Source organism: Carcharodon carcharias, chromosome 3 (genome assembly GCF_017639515.1).
Source record: "Carcharodon carcharias isolate sCarCar2 chromosome 3, sCarCar2.pri, whole genome shotgun sequence".
Classification (NCBI taxonomy): Eukaryota; Metazoa; Chordata; class Chondrichthyes; order Lamniformes; family Lamnidae; genus Carcharodon; species Carcharodon carcharias.
In genome coordinates this window covers 189,463,081-189,479,909 of record NC_054469.1, presented here as the reverse complement: position 1 = coordinate 189,479,909, position 16,829 = coordinate 189,463,081, and positions in this window count along the sequence as shown.

The following is a 16,829-nucleotide window of genomic DNA, read 5'->3' as shown; positions in this document are numbered from 1 at the left end:
AGGAGATATCATCACATGACCTTCTACCCTCAACTGCCCCTCCCCCAGACCCATGCCATTGGTCACTCAACATGTCAATCATTATGGAGCCCCACCTACTCAAGGCTTTTCAATGCATCCCAGTTTTGACTTCCGAAAATCTGGTCACCCTAATTAGTATTATATTTTACTCAACTGTGAATTTTCACATATTCATATCCTTGCAATTTAACCTGCATATCTTTTAATCGCCTTTTCTGTTCAACATTTTTTGTTGTAATTTTTTTAAAGGAACTTTTCCTATTTTTCTTTGGCTGTTGGAAGAAGCACTCAAACTGCTGCCAGTTGACAAGAATAACAAGAATGCCTGACCCCCTTATAGCAATCCCATCTCCGCCCTCCCGAAGCTTTATCTCTTGGAATTTTCACTGTCATCATGGCAATTGCCCCTGGCGGCAATAACTTCAACTGGTCAATGTGAGTGCAGAAGTATCAGGTAAGCCTTTACATTGAGAGACTGATGTTCTTTGAGGTCACAAAAAAAAGGTCCAAGCAAGAAATATTCAGATATTCAATTGCAGCAAGAATAGTCCATTGGGGGGGATTTGGACCTCGATTGCATTTACCCTATCAGATGAGTTCTAATCCCCAGTACAGAGTGAATGCACATGGCCACAGGAGGGGCATTCAGGGAGAACAAGTTCAAAATAGTATTAGCAGAGCGTCCCATCTGTAGTAGGTGACTGATCCAGTGGATGTGGACTGAGAATGGAGAAAAATAAGTAGATTTTTAAAATGCTCACTAACTGACTGAAGCTTGCATATGTCAGCAATATCCAAAATTCCATCACTTGAGGTTCAGCTGATGAAGAGAAAAATGTTAATCGAATCAACCTCCCCCCGCCACCACCCCCCGAGTTTGGTTTCCAGCTTTCTCATGTTCCAACGCCATATTCCCTTGTTATCTGACATTCCAGAAGGGAAAGCTGCATAGATTACAAAGGGGAGAAAAATGAATGTTGATAAACAATACAAAGTGTTCACCTGTCAATAGAGTGTGGCACAATTCATCCAAAACTGTTCTCCTTAGACAAAAGTCACATCAGATTTATTTTAATAGCTTTTCGTGCCTTATTTCCTTTTATTGGCCAAAATCAAACCCTTCTTCAGGTTTTGTCATGCTTGCTAAAAGCCTCGATGAAGTCTGCTTTTTTAATAGACAGAATTCATCAAGACTCTTAACATCAAGCAGTATCTCGCTGCTCAAATTTTATGTGAGAATGTCATTATTCTGACTGCTATTAAGGCAAAAGAGCGCACATTTTTGATGAGCTGTCTGGGATCATTTACAATTTTTTTTTTGTTCATTTGGCTGTATTATTCCCTTGTGCATTTCCACTGTGCAGCCAAAAAGCTTTCAGAGATGGAGTCAAAACACCATGACAATTCTCACAGTCAGACTTGGCAAAGACAGAATCAACATGGGGTCAGCAGAGCCGGCCTGCTCACCATAGCTTTCCTGATCTTAGAAAACATTTGGGGATTTCTTAGAAACCATCAATCACTTAGAAAATATTTTAAAACACATCTGATTTGCTGTATTTTGGATTAAGCCGCTCATCAAAACACATTTAAATGATTGATAACACAGTAAAATCATGCTCTTTACAAATGGACTCCTCCTTCGTCCTTTTTGTAACTTTTACATTATGTGTGTTCTCTGGCATATAACACCAGTAAAGAGAAAAAAGCAGAAAGACTTGCATTTATATAGTACCGTGCATGACAACAGAATGTCCCAAAGCACATAAATACTTTGGAAGTGTAGTCACTGTTGTAATGTAAAAATAGTGACAGCTAATGTGCACACACAGCAATGTGATAATGAGCAGATAAATTGTTTTAGTAATGTTGTTTGAGCGACCGCTTCTCTTTTTCAAAATAATGCTATGGAATATTTTACATCCACCCGCGGGGGCTGCTGGGGCCTAGGTTTAAATGTCTAAACCAAAATGCAGCACCCCATCAGCAAATACACTGGAGTGCCGGCCTAGATTAGTTTCAATCTCTAAGAGTGTGTGTGTGTGTGTGTGTGTGTGTGTGTGCGTGTGTGCGGGGGAGGGGGGGGGGGCGCATTGGGATTTGAACCTAAAACCTTCTAACTCTTCAGCAAGGGCATTACCACTGAGCCACTGCTCCAGCTTTTAATTTAGTTTTCTTTGTGCTACATTACTGTCTAGAGATGCAACAATCCAGTGCCCAAGCTCTTCTTTCCCCCACTCCACCTTCTTTTTGCAATTATGCCTATTTCCCCAAGTGTAGCATAGTTCCATGGAGCCTAAACTCTTCATTCCTATCTTCAATCTTTCTAATACAGTCAGTCCAGAGAAATCTCAGCTAATTAACCTGAAACATCAAATGGGATAATTTTCATAAATTTGCTGCAATTCTACATTAGGTATGGTATTTAGACCATCATGCTTTTATCTGCATGGTCTCATAAGATAACATGAAGCGTAAGGGAAGCCAATCATCCTCCCAACTCTACTTCAATCGACTATAGACATCCTGTTATTTCATCAGCTGAGGAAACAACCAAAAATTATCCATCTAAGCTCACACTTCTATTATTGAAACTTGGCCAATAGTGTTCCATAGATGATGATCCTATAATCTTTGACCACATTGATCTATATTTATCCCAATAACCTGAATCTGTTACAAACAAGATATTATTATTCTAGAGATTTCCATAATTGCTTTGCTGGTAAATATAAAAAAATCAGACAACATTCTCCATATTGGTCTTATAGTCATGTACAAGGCAGACATGGCAGCCTTTCCTGGATGATACTTTTAGTAAAAATGTTTTGCCCTCCTCTCCTTAAGGCCCTGATTCCTGCTGTGGCACCATTTCAATGGCACTGACCACCCTGTGCTCCCTGTTGCCAGGCTATTTGACTGTAGAAGACATCATGTTCTTACCCGAATTCCAGGGATGCACATTTGTCCAACAGGGACCTTATGTCAAGAGTCAGCAGTAGAAGTCCTAGATTTTTATCCCTTCTAGCCTGGGATACTGGGTCTTGCATCCAGCTGAGATCAGCACTGACCAAGGATTGGACTGAAGATCTTCCAAATATGTGTGTCGGCGCAGTATATCAGACATACACTATTTCACTCTTCAGATTCTAGACCGTTCTCTGTTATGTTTTTGGAAATAAAAGAAAAGCTTGCACTTGTATAGTGTCATTCCCAAACTCAAATATCCCAAAATGTTCTACAACAGATGATGTACTTCTGAAGTGTAGTTACTGGTGTAATATAGGAAAATGTGCCAGCCAATATGCACAAAGCATGTTGCATGAACAGCCATGAAATAAGTGACTATAATCTGGTACTGGTACTGTTTGAGGGAAGAATACTGGCCAGGACACCCTGGGTAGAAATCCCTTCTTGAAAACAGTACAATGGAATTGTTTACATCTACCTGAGACAGCAGGCAGTCCTCGGTTTAACATCTCATAAGAAAGACAGTATATATGATAGTGTGACAGTCCTTCCATACTTCACTAAAGTGTCAGCCTAGATAATGGTGAAAAATTCAGTTGCTTACGGACACTTACCTTCATTGCGCAGGGGCAGGATGTGTCACTGGTTATTGCCTATGTGGTCTGTGCAGTATCACTTGAGGATATGGGCACAGGTAGGGGCATCCCCTGCATGTGCTGGAAGACATTGATTTGGCTCCATTCTGGCACCTTGCAGCCCAACCAGCAACCAATGTACAGGTAGAAATCAAAACTGAAGGTGCTGGAAATACTCAGTAGGTCTGACAGCATCTGTGGAGAGAGTAAAACAGAGTTAACATTTTGAGTTGAACATGTCCCTTCTTCAGTTCTAACACTAAGGATCTAGCAGGTTAGTCCTATTTATGCATTTTGGGAAGGAGGCTGAAGTGAACTATTTGGGGTTGGTGAACTATGAGGTGGGAAGATTGCCAAAGGAGATGAGGTCAGTGACACAGTAACAGTCCTGGAAAAATGGTTAGGTGTTCATTGGTGGGGTCATGGTCCAGGGGGGATAGGAAGAAGTGTCTGAGCGTTGGCACTCAGCCTCTGCAAGATAGAGTTGGGTACAACAAGACCAGCATTCTTGTCAGCATGTTTGATATCAAAGTCAGGGTTAGACCTGAGAGAACGGAGTGCAGCAAGGTCAGAGGGAGAAGGTTAGAGCGAGTGAGAAATTAAGACAGCCGATGTCGTGCCAACAATTCTGAATGAAAAGATCAAGAGCGAGTAAGAGGCCAGAGGGAGGGGACAGGTGGAATGAGAATACTGAAGGCAGGTGAAACGATCCGTTGTATGGAGGAGTGGGGGGAAGAATCCTGGCTAAAGAAAGAGATGAAGGCAACATTGGAAGAGCTTACTGTCATACCGAACTCAAAATTAATTGAGGTGGGGGCACCTAAGGGCCTTCTGAACTCAACATTGAGTTCCACAATTTCAGACCATGAACTGTGTCCCACTTCTTGATTCTGTTTTTTTGCCATGTCCTGGCCAGAATTTTGTTTTTCATGTGTTCGCTTTTGGGCAGAGCTGTTCATTATTCTGCCATTCACACCCACTCTGGACAAATGATTTGTTTCTTTCCTATAACCATTACCACTCCCGTTCCCTTCCATGACATCTTTGTCATGTAACCTCTCCCACCTTCTGCCCTATCCCAGACCTTACCTTTTGTTCTTCTTTCCTTTAAGGTGAGAAGTGGTAGAGTGGTTGCCCTCTCTTTCCACTTCTTGGTTGACCGCAGCGGATGTTGTAAAAAAGAACTTAACAATACAGTGAGTGTCTAACTGTTTAAATGCTATTATTGTAAAAGATACACACAGACGGGATTTCTTGTAAGTTTTCAAAGAAAAGGAAATAGTATTAATTGGACTTAATACCCGACGTGTGAAAATTATTTTGAAAACGTTCCAACTCTCTCACACACTTGCATTCAAGAGATTCGCACGTGCACGCACACACACCTTCAGAAATAAGTTATAAAGAGGGAGGATAGGTAAATGGATTAAGAGTCCTAAAAAAAAGTCAATCACATACAGATCCTGCAGATCGATTACTTGGACAGTTTCAGACTGGGTTTGATGATCTTTCAGATTTTGCACAAGATGATTAAATTTTTTTAAAATTCATTCATGGGATGTAAGTGTCGCTGACTAGACAAGTATTTATTGTTCATCCCCAATTGCCCTTGTTCAGAGAGTATTTTAAGAGTCAACCACATGGATGGCAAGGATGGCAAATTTCCTTCCCTAAAGTACATTAGTGAACCAGATGGGGTTATTACAACAATCAGCAATGGTTTTCAATTCCAGATTTTTATTGAATTCAAATTTCACCATCTGTCATGGTGGGACTCAAACCTGGGTCCCTGGGGTGTTCCCCTTGGTCTTGGAATACCAGTCCTGTGACAATACCACTACACCACTGCCTGCCCCCAGAATGTTGACAGATGAGTTCAGTCTCTTCTTCTGGAGTCAGCAGCTGCTTGTTTTACGTTAAAAATGCTGCCTATGGAGTTTGAATGGTCAGAAAACAGGTACGGCATGCTTGTCGAATGGCTGAAGAGAGAGGGAGAGAAAAGGGGCCACGGGTCTTCTTGTTGTTGTTACTAATTCCTGGTCTCTCTACACACTGACCCTGGAAATCAGTTGCTTTGTACATAAAGGGCTAGCTTGCTGTCACATGACCTTCCTTCACAAACTAACCAGTTACCAAACATGGTTATAACAACCTCATTTCAGATCCATTGTTTAAAATTATTAATTTGAGGTGGTCACCGCTTCTTTAACCGGAGTCCATTGTCCAGAGTGATTGAGTTTAATGGCTTGGTCCTCACCCACCTGAATTACTAGATTATGTCTAAAATGTCTTGGAAGTAGTTCAGGAGGTGGTAATTCACACTCATTTAAGCTTATTCGTCTAGGTAGGCTATCCCCAGACAGCCCCTACCTTTTCCGATAGCTTTGCAAATTGTCAGCTGTAGCTATGTAAATGTTCAGCCATTTTGAGACTCACTTCAGTTATTTTAAAACTTATTCTTTGGCTTCAGCCAATTCAATAATCAAAGTCTTTTTTTTATATAAAGCAGAGTTTTATAACACTTCCCCTATCCCCGCCACCCACATCTCCCTTAACAGCATAAAACCCATTGTATTTCTACCTTCCTTTAGTTGTGAAGCAGTCATATTCAACTTGAAATGTTAATTCTGCTTCTCTCTCCACAGATATTGCCAGACCTGCTGAGTATTTCCAAGTTTCTCTGTTTTTATTTCAGATTCCAGCATCTGCAGTATTTTGCTTTTGTTCTATATGCCTGGCCTGATCACAACTCACTCGTGACTGGTGCCCACTTACCAGGCAGAATTTAATGCCCCCATGATGAGTTTGGAGGTGGAGGGCATTTAATCAGGCAGGTGGGGACTCCATTACCTTTCCGCCACTGCCCCAATTAAATCTGTGGTGGGAGGGCCCGTGGACAGCCTTCCTGCTCTCCATCCATTGGGACACATAAGTGGCAATTAATGCCCACGTAAGGGCCTCATCTCACTGCCTCTAGTACTCATGCAGCAGTGGGCAGATTACTCAGCTGTGGGAGGCTCGAATAGCAACCACTGCCATGTTTGCTTGCAGGCTCCCAGCAGGGATCCCTCAATGTTAGGCACTCAAAGCCTGATTGAGGGTTGCAGCATCAGGAAGAGCTGAGCTCGCTGAGAACCACCCCTGCCCTTGCTGCCAAATCCCCTCCCCTAGCCCCATGACACCACTCCCGCTATCACTCACCTCTGTCTGCATCCATAGCGATCCTGGCCCTCCGGTGGGATTAGTGCTGGCAACAGCTGCCACCCCCCCCCCCCCCCAGGTGACGCTGCTGAACAATGAATAGCTGCTGGTGTCTGATTGGTTACAGCTCTCGGTAGGCTGGACTTCTGCCACTGGAGTCCTTGGTTCCAGGGAAGACCCGCTATTGCCCAGTTAAGTGCCTGTTGGAATTTAATTCAGTGTCGGCAGGCCTTCCTGTAAAGTGGGAATGTGGGCTCTTACTGGCTTTCCAGCCAGCAGACAAGACACCCTTCATCTCCATTAAATATCACCCGCCATGTGCTAAACCCAACAGTATATCAGTGTCCAAGATAAGTACAGAGCCAGTTGCAGCTGGCCCCATGATATGGAAAACCATCTCCTCTGCAGGGCTCAGAAAATGCAAGTGTTCTTGTTCCCTGCTAGTCCTGCTCCCGGCCATTAAATGACACCTTGCCCTGCAATATCAGCGATTGTGTAGCAGGGTGTTTGGGTGATGTGCCTGCCATAGCTGAATAGCTGGAGGCATGTGGAGGCAGCGAGAGGTGTGTGTGAGGCTGGCAGAATCAGCAGATTAGTGAGGGTGAGGTGGAGTTTCTGGATGTTAAGCTTGGGTCCTGAGTATCAGAGAATGCGGCTAGGTGAGTGATAGGGGTGTGGTTCATTGAGCAGTGTAAGAGGTTGGCGTTGTGATGGTTAGGAGATGTCATGTGAAGATGCATTCACTGGGTTCACCACCTGCATGAGGCCAGTAGACCCTTAGTACTAACGTTGTTACCTGGCCCTTGGGTCCAGATGGTGTGGGCTCTCCTTCCTGGTCACCTACTTCCAATCCCTTCTGTGAGTGGTCCTACAGAGTCTCCTGACCACCTATTCCACCCCCCCCTCCCAAACCAACCACCAGTGAGACTATAGCATCTCTTCTCCTGGCCATCTGCAATACTAATACCTCCATCGCCACATCTGTCACTATGGATCTCTCCATCTGCTCTGAGGTTCAACCTGCCATAACTTACTGTGCTGCAATCTTTCTGTGCCACTTCCCTTTAAGAGACAGCCTGCTTTTAAGAAGAGCAGGCTGTCTGTACTACCTAGTCTACAAATAACGCTGCCGGGGCCTCCTGCTGTATAAGATCACTGGCAATGATCCAGTGCAGAACATTGAAAATGCGCCAGTTAGCATCGCAATCATTCTTGGGTACATGAATTTTTGTGTGTTGCCCATCTCAATCTGAACAGCAGCCAGGATGTCACAAATTGTGTTCCCACACCCAAAAATCCAATTTTAGCATAACATGTTCAAGTCTCTGCAATAGGCTTCAATCCACAACTTTCTGACTCTGGCAAAATTCTCAAGCAAAGCACAGATGTGCAATATTGGGCTGCATTTTCCTCCATTGTAACACCTGGAATGGGCATCATACCTCAGGATATATTTGCCTTGGAGTGTGATCCTATCAAGGTGTTTAAAATGTTAAAAGGATTTGTTAGTTACAGAGAAACTATTTCCTCTGGTGGGGGAATCAAGAACAAGAGAACATAATCTTAACATCAGAGCTCAGCCTTTCAGGAGCAAACTCAGGAAACACTTATTCACACAAAGGGTAGTATAAATATAGTGATTATTCCCCCAAAATGCTGAGAATGTTGGGAGCGAATGAAGCTTTCAGACTGAGTTAGATGGAAGCGTCCTGGAATATGGAGAAGAGGTAGGTAAATGGAGCTGAGGCGAAGATCAAATTGAATGGTGGAGCAGGTTTGAGGGGCTGAATGGTTTACTCCTGTCTTAATGTTCAGTTTACTAAATCTGAAATGCACCCTCCCCTTGCACACTGCTATTGCTCTCTCCAGGGATCACATGGAGTGGGCTGGCAGTAGACCCTAGAGCAGGAGCAGAAGGTCTGTTAGTTCACTAAGCCAAGGGAGACAGCCAGCAGTGGCATCCCTCCCTCCATAAAGGTTTCAGTAATTGCAGGCCTCAATTTTCTTCCAACACCTAGGCAATGCTACATTACCACACTCCACACATAGGCTGATATTTAATGGAGGTGATGGGGATCTTGATCACCAGCTGCAGAGCAGGTGAAAGCCCTGTGTCACCTCCTTTCAGGAAGGCCCACCCTGTGGTTGAGGCGAGTTGTGGGGGTGAGCAAGGGCTGCCCTGTGGTTGAGGTGACTTGGGGAGGGAGCAAGGGCTGCCCTGCGGTTGAGGCGACTTGGGGAGGGAGCAAGGGCTGCCCTGTGGTTGAGGCGACTTGGGGAGGGAGCAAGGGCTGCCCTGTGGTTGAGGCGACTTGGGGAGGGAGCAAGGGCTGCCCTGTGGTTGAGGCGACTTGGGGAGGGAGCAAGGGCTGCCCTGTGGTTGAGGCGACTTGGGGAGGGAGCAAGGGCTGCCCTGTGGTTGAGGCGACTTGGGGAGGGAGCAAGGGCTGCCCTGCGGTTGAGGCGACTTGGTGGGTGGGGGACGAGGGCTGCCCTGCGGATGAAGCTAGTGCACAGGCATGTGCGGTAGTTGGATGGAGGGGTGGGCAAGGGAAGCAGCCACGCTTTAGGGAAACGTTGTATAAAGTGACCATTCATCTGCAGCTGAGACAGTTTAGGCACAGCCACATTGATATGATTGGAGTCGGGTCTCTAGCTTCTCTGCCCTCTCGAGAAACGCAGAGGCATCAAATTGCCACCAAGTGCTCCAGAGCTTTACACCCTTCAGACACAGACTGTAAAGTAATGAGCATTTTAGTGGACTGCAGGACAGTTGGATGACTGGGCACATTGTACAATCTCCTTGCTAAAGCTGGCCATGGAGCAGTCACTGTTGGAGGTGTTCACAGCCACTTGCAATATCACCATTCAGGTTTGGACCAGTCTCCCCCATGGTTCAAGCTAACAGTGCAGCCTTGCAGTGCAGGTTAGGAGAATGTCTGCACCTGAGCTAAGAGCACAGCATGCAGCCCAATGGGCGAAGCTGCTGCCAATTGGTTGGGTGGAGTGGGGCGGAGGGTGGGGTTTCAGACAGCCATACAGCACACTAAACTCTAGCCATCCAAGTGGAAGACAGCAATCTATGGGATGCATTAAGGGACCTTCAGAATTAACCAAGAGAGGTTCTTAGTGCACCCATGCTAAAACATGCATCTCTCTCTCATCCTGCTGGGGAAGTATATCAGGATCATGAAGCCTGGTGACCTAGCTGTATGCCTCGTGGCATAAAGAGAGTGAAGACAATTGAGAAGAGAGTGACTCAAGCACCTGGCTGCGCCGAGGGAGCAGCCTTCTGGAAGAAGGGACAGCTGGGGCTCCCGCACACGCTACCGAAGAGCCACAGCGAGCCCTCATTGGTTGGCACCTAGCTAGACCCAGGGTCTATCAACACCACCTTTCATTCCAGCAGATGTCCGAGAACCAGTGTAGCTAAAGACTGCACATGTCTAGGGAACTGGTCGGTCACATCTGCCAGCTAAAGCAGGATTTGGTGCCACGTGGACATGGAGGGCATCCACTGCCAGAGGCTGTGAAAGTGACAGCGGCACTCAGTTTCTATGTCAGTGACTCCATTCACAGCTCCACAAGTGACCTCTGTGCAATTTCACAAGCTTCTACCCACAAATCAATCCAGAAGTCGCGGATGCTATCTTCGCAAGGACACACAACTTTGTGCATTTCACCTGAGACAAGGACAGCCAGGATGCAAGAGCAATTGGATTTTCCCAGATCTCAGGTTTCCCACAGGTGCAGGGTATGATCAACTGCACCCATGGGTGCTCAGATCTCCGTCGCAACACAGAGTCAACTATGCCAACCGTAAAGGATTGTGCAGCTGAATGTGCAGCTGGTGTGCGACCACCACAAATGCATCCTGCAGGTGTGTGCACAGTTTACAGGAAGTGTGCACAACTCCTACATTCTCAGTCAGTCACAGATGCCTGAAGTCTTCCAGGGTCCACAGAAGCTGAAGGGATGGATCCTCGGGGAAAAGGGCTACCCACAGAGGCCGTGGCCAATGACACCCGTGCGGTGGCCTCAGACTGCAGCAAAGCGACGGTATAAGGAGGCTCAGGGTGCAACTCGCAACTTGGCGGAGCAAACCATCGGGATGCTGAAAATGAGGTTCCAGTGCCTGGACCAGTTGGGAGAAGCCTTGCAATACAGTCTGCAGAGGGTGTCAAGTATAATCGTCATCTGCTGCACCCTTTACAACCTGGCGCTGGAACGGGGAGAGGAGCTGGGTGAGGAGGAGCCAAGGTCTCCTCCAATGGAGGAGGATGCCAATGGGTTGAGGATGAAGAGGTCCTCAAAGGCGATGATGATGGGGATGAGGCCCTCACACAGTCCAGACGAGGCAGGTGCACTCGGGAGGCCCTCATAGCTGCTAGATGTATGGAGAATGATGACAACATGCAGTGAGGAGACACCACAGATCTTCACATTGCATCTATGAACATTTGACCCCTCTCTGGCTTATGGCAAAGCACATACACTCTGTGATAATACTCCTGTCATGGAGACACAGTGGAGGCCCAAATAGTCGCTTGATTGTAAGAGGATGATGACAACATGCAGTGAGGACATTCCATAGATCTTCACATTGCCTCTGAGAATGTCTGACTCCTCCCTGGCCAGAGAAGCTCACATGCTTTCTGCGATCAGGGTTATATCATAGAGGCGCAACCATGAAACTTTAAAAGCATCTGATCCACCTTGTCCACCTTCAGCACCTGACCCCTTCAGGAGCACAGCATCAATGGTCACAGACGCTGAAGAGATGGGGGCCAGCCCCATCTTAAAGGTGCTGAGTGCACACAGAGAGAATGACGGAACTCTGTGACGCCGGCCCACTACATTCTGGCAGCAATGACAAGTACCATAGAGATGCAGGTATCAGTAATGTGACCAGGGAATGTGAGGCCGGATCATTACTTTGGTCTGAAGGCTGCACAAAGCACAGATTCCTCTTAAGGTTTCTTCAGGGCTTGATTGCAGGTCCTGGGCCATGGACTCGGTCGGCTGTTTCCCAGATGTGCCTGCGGAAGTAAGAGGAGATAATTAATGCATGGCAGTGGCCTGTGAAAGAGGACACATCACTCACAGAATGATTGTCCGATGAATGTTGCACTGCTGGATCCTCACTTGGTGGAGCAGCACCAACCTCACCATCAGCACAGGAACGGTCCAGATCCACAATGGGCAGCAGCTGGATGGCTCTGTTTTTCAAAGCTCATGAGGACCTTGATTTCAGGCATTTCCCCACCGGTCTGTGACCTCTCCCTCTTGTAGTGTGCTAGTTGTCCTGCATGAATAGAGATGAAGAGAATGTAAGCAGGACGCCTGCCAAGTCAGACGATAAGTATGCCTGGAATTTGTGGGTGGTGAGTGGTCCCATGATGGGAAGGGGACAATGAAGGTGTGTGAGAAAGAGTGAATGGTGACATCCCTTGAACCAGCAGTGAGTGAGGGCCCTGTTTATGTGTGATGGGTTTGTGAACGTGTGAGTTGAGAGTGATGAGAAAAGTGACTTACCCTGGAGGAAGGGAAGAGATCATTCACCCTCTTGCGGCACTAGGTACCTGTCCTCTTTTAAAAGGTGTTGGCACTGACCACCACTGTTTGGTCACACCGCTGCAGCTAAAGCAGGGATAGAGAACATGGTGGCGGGCCTCCACAGTGTCCAAAAGGCATTCCAGTGACACGTCTTTAAACCTGGGGGCTGGAGTCTTTTTGCCTTTCGTGGACATCTTCACTGCAGTTGTCCTAGGCTGGAAGCACTGAGACCTGTGCGCGTGGCTGGACTATAAATATGGCGCCTGGTATGAAGAAGCGGCAAAGTGATGGTGTGGTGGGCAAATGAGAGCCCTCCCACCGTGGAAACGGCCTGTTGCCTGGGAATGCAAAATTAGTGCGGCGGGTTTGGGATGACATGACGTGGAAAGCCGCCATTGTGACTGGCAGGTAAAACGTCATTTTAGCCACCCGCTACCACACTTAGTGCAAATCTGGGATGATTCTATCTGCCGTGTTAATGTAAATATTAAAACTTTTCTGTGCTTGTGCCTCATGTTGGGTGAGTGTTAAATGTAACAGCTGCTTAAGTATCTTTTTTCAAATCAATGATTGGCTATTGTGATAGATCCCAACCAATTGATCAAATCACAATCACAAACCTAATACAAAGTTTGCTATTATAATCAATGCAACAAACAGATCTGCACCAGGCAAGTATGTCTTATTAATACAGGATGCAGACTCAGGGTAACATTAGTATATTTTTGCAACAACAAATTACATGGCTGTAGTGCTTCTTGTATGCAGAGGGACAACCCAAAGCACTTTACAAAGGCTGGAAGGAAAAGAAGACAAATTGGAAAATTTGGGAGACAACTCAAAGGCAAGGTCGAAGAATAAAATTTGAAGAGACTTTTGGAAGCCTCAAGTAAAAGCATCCAGGGAGAGAGTTTATTTACGCTCCACCTGTCTGAACGCTAAAATTAATTAAATTTAAAATGTCTAGTTTGAAATGATTACTTTGATCTAGATGTCATAAACCTACTTGGAACAATGTAAAAATTGTTGGCCTTCCATATTCTGTTGTTTCCTTGCTTCCACATAATTGTGGTGAAATGGAAATTCATAGCATAGAAACGAGCCTGTTTTACATTCTTCAAAGGCTTAGTGCTCAAAGAGATTTAATTTTAAATTATGTTTAAAAACAGTATAAATTGTTGTGGAACTCAAACACTTGTGTTGTTGTTTAGGAACTATGTTATTTTGCTTCTGTGTAATTATAAACGTTATAAATAAACCTGACTACGTGTTTAGCCAGAAAGTTATGACTGATTTTGCAGTTTTTCAACCTTTTGGAATGGATAAGGAGGCCTGGTGGGGAGCATGTGCAGATGCATGAAATCTCATTGTAAGAAGATGATTCCCCATCCTGTAGCCATTATAACCTATTCAAGGCATGAATAAGAGAGTCCGTTTCAGATCATGGGAGAAACAAGTCTGCCTATGGAAACTGCATTTCACTGTGATCATAAGCAAAATGAGCTGGGAGAAAGCCAGTAATGTAACACTCCTGTATCTCATTTTCTTTGATGAGACATTAAACCAAGGGACGTTCTTCCCTATTAGATAGACATAAAAGATACCTGTGGCTGTCTCCTAGAAGAACAAGGCAGAATACCCAAGCTAATATTTATCCTTCAACCAGCACCATGAAAAAAATGATTACCTAGTCGGTATCCCATTGAAGTTTGTGAGAGCTTGATGTCTGGAAATTAGCTGCCACATTTTCTATATTACAATAATGAACTATGCTTTAAAAGTGTTTCATAGGCTGTGAAGCTCTTTGTGATGTCTTCCTTTCTTTTCATTCTATAGGAAGCTGGTCATGAATATTTCTTACTTTATAACTGTCAATATTACATATCACTGGCCGGCATTTTGCTATATGTACCTAACTAGATTTGCTATATGTACCTAACTAGATTTGCTATATGTACCTAACTAGATTTTGTAGCTCCAGGCCTCACCCCATTCTATACTTGCTAACAACAGTGGCGTATGTAAAGTCACCTTGCATACATTTGAAATCAGAAGCTGTATAAAAGTATTGTGGGTTGAAATAATCAGAAAAACTGGACCAATGTTATAATAAGTAAACAAGCCCGGCCCGACTGTCTGCTCCTCTTCCTTAGCTACGTTCATGGCCAGGTGTCCTTGGAGAGGGAGCTAGTGGTGTCCACTGGCATGCTTCAGGCCTTCCGTGACCAGTGGGCACTGCAGGCACTGAAGTGCATCATCAGCCCCAAAATAATATTTTGATTTAATTTGGAAAATTTCCTTTAAATTTTTCCTTAGTTATAGTGCCCCTTGGGGGCTGACAACTTGTTTAATCAGTTAATTTAATTAATTGTTTTCAGTTTATAGGTGTACTGAGAATAGAAAATAAATAAACAAGTCGCACTTGGCTTTTGGATAAAACATTCTGCCCTCGCAGATGAACGTAAAAAAGTCCCAGGGCGCTATTCAAAGAAGAGCAGGGCATTTGCCCTGTTATTGTGACCAATATTAATCCTTAACCAACGTCACTAAAACAATATACCTGGTCATTTACCTCACTGGTGCTTCTGGGATCTTGCTATGTAAAAATTGGCATTTCCCACATTTCAAAGGTAACAACATCACTTCATTGACCGTAAAAGAATTTGAAATGCTATATAAATTCAAGCTTATTCTTTCTTTAAACACCATGGGATCTGAACTATCACAAGTGTATGCTTGATTCAGCCAAGGAATTTCCAATGTATCATTTCTGTTCACTCAGATTAAATAGAAATCTTCATTGAAGCATAAACCTGATCCAAGCATTGCAGTTTGTTTTTTTGGCAAATGCATTGCGTGCTTGCCAGCACTAAACTCTATTTTTCTCTATAGCTGGAGCTATCTTGGATTTCTACCAGTCAGTCAGTTGCAGGTCAGTTTCATGAACGTTCACAGTCCACCAGCTGCTGTGTACTCTGGCTGACCCAACAAAGGTATTGTCAGTAAGCAGATTACGTCAATAAACGTTTGCGAAAGTTTTAACTGGAAGTAAAGAATCATAACATAAATAATTATGGAAATTCCAACCAGCAGGATTTGCTAACTTGATCCTGATATGAGTGTGTAAAGGAGAGCAATAGAAGCAGACAGCACATCTCAGGCACAGACATTGTCAGCTTTCATTTTAGCTAATACTTCATTTGTCCTGAAGGGGTTCAAGATCACATCTCCAGTTCGAAGGCAATTTTTGTTTGTGCAGGTTTTACAAATTTAGCAACATGGCCCCAGATCCAGATGTCTATTATTTTCAATCAGATCCTTCCACTTTCCTTTAACATTAATTCCAGTCATTTGATACTTTTGGGTTTTTCCTGGCACAATGAAACAGATGAGCTAGGCATATGCCAGTTTCCTCGTGTGGCTGGTATGTCACTAGGCACACTTCTGAAGCAGCTAGCCAATCAAAGCCATTCCCAACCCAACTCTCCATTGTCTAAGCTGCTCTACTTTCCTGCACCCAATCAACTGAACGAGGCCTATGGTGTTGAATGTTAATGGCCAGTTCAACTCCATACACAATTCAAATGTCTGACTTGCCTCCTTCTACACTTTCCTTTCTTTCATTTCCCATAGCACAAGTTCCTGCAATTTTAACATTGTCTGACCACAATAAGTTCATCATTCTGGACAAGCCTTCAAAACAAGAATCTCTTCATTTGATAATGGGTGACTTTATTACATTAAAGGCACCATATAAATGCAGGTTGTTGTTGTAATGATCTTTCACTCCTTTAAAGAATCAAATAAATTACATTAAGTGTTCGATTTCCCATGCATAGCATCCAATGAATGAGTTTCCATGCCTGGTAATGTATGAAGAAGTTTTGTTTAAGCACTCCAACTCACTGGAAAACCTGGCAATGGTGCGGTAACAAAAGGAGACCAAGACTGTACTGTGTGGAAAGGGTTAAAACCCAACAGTTCTCAATTTGAAAGAATGTGCTAAAAGAGATGCAAGCTGCTGCTGGCTATATTTCTATAATTATTTAGTTTGTTTATTTAAACTATTTCAGTTGGTAACTGACAAAATGGGCATGTTGTACTAGAATCTGCATTTCAAGAGAGCATTGCATTGCACCTCGCATTATTTAATTTAGAAAGATGTTTAATTGGGCTCCAAGCAACCATTCATTAATTAAATGAATCCTCCTCCTCTTTCACTTCCACTTACAAGTTTGACTGCACACTTCCCATACAATTGACCCGGCTAAAGCAGTCCTGCAATATCAAATTGTTCGTCTGTGCCTGATTTATCCCAATTTTGTTGATTTGGTTTTCATTTAAAAGATTATCAAATTGTTCTTGTGCAACAAAATTGCTATTTGAATTTGAGTTTTATATTTTTGCAAAGCTTTCAAGATGTCTTTTTCGGTCAGTTGCTTAGTG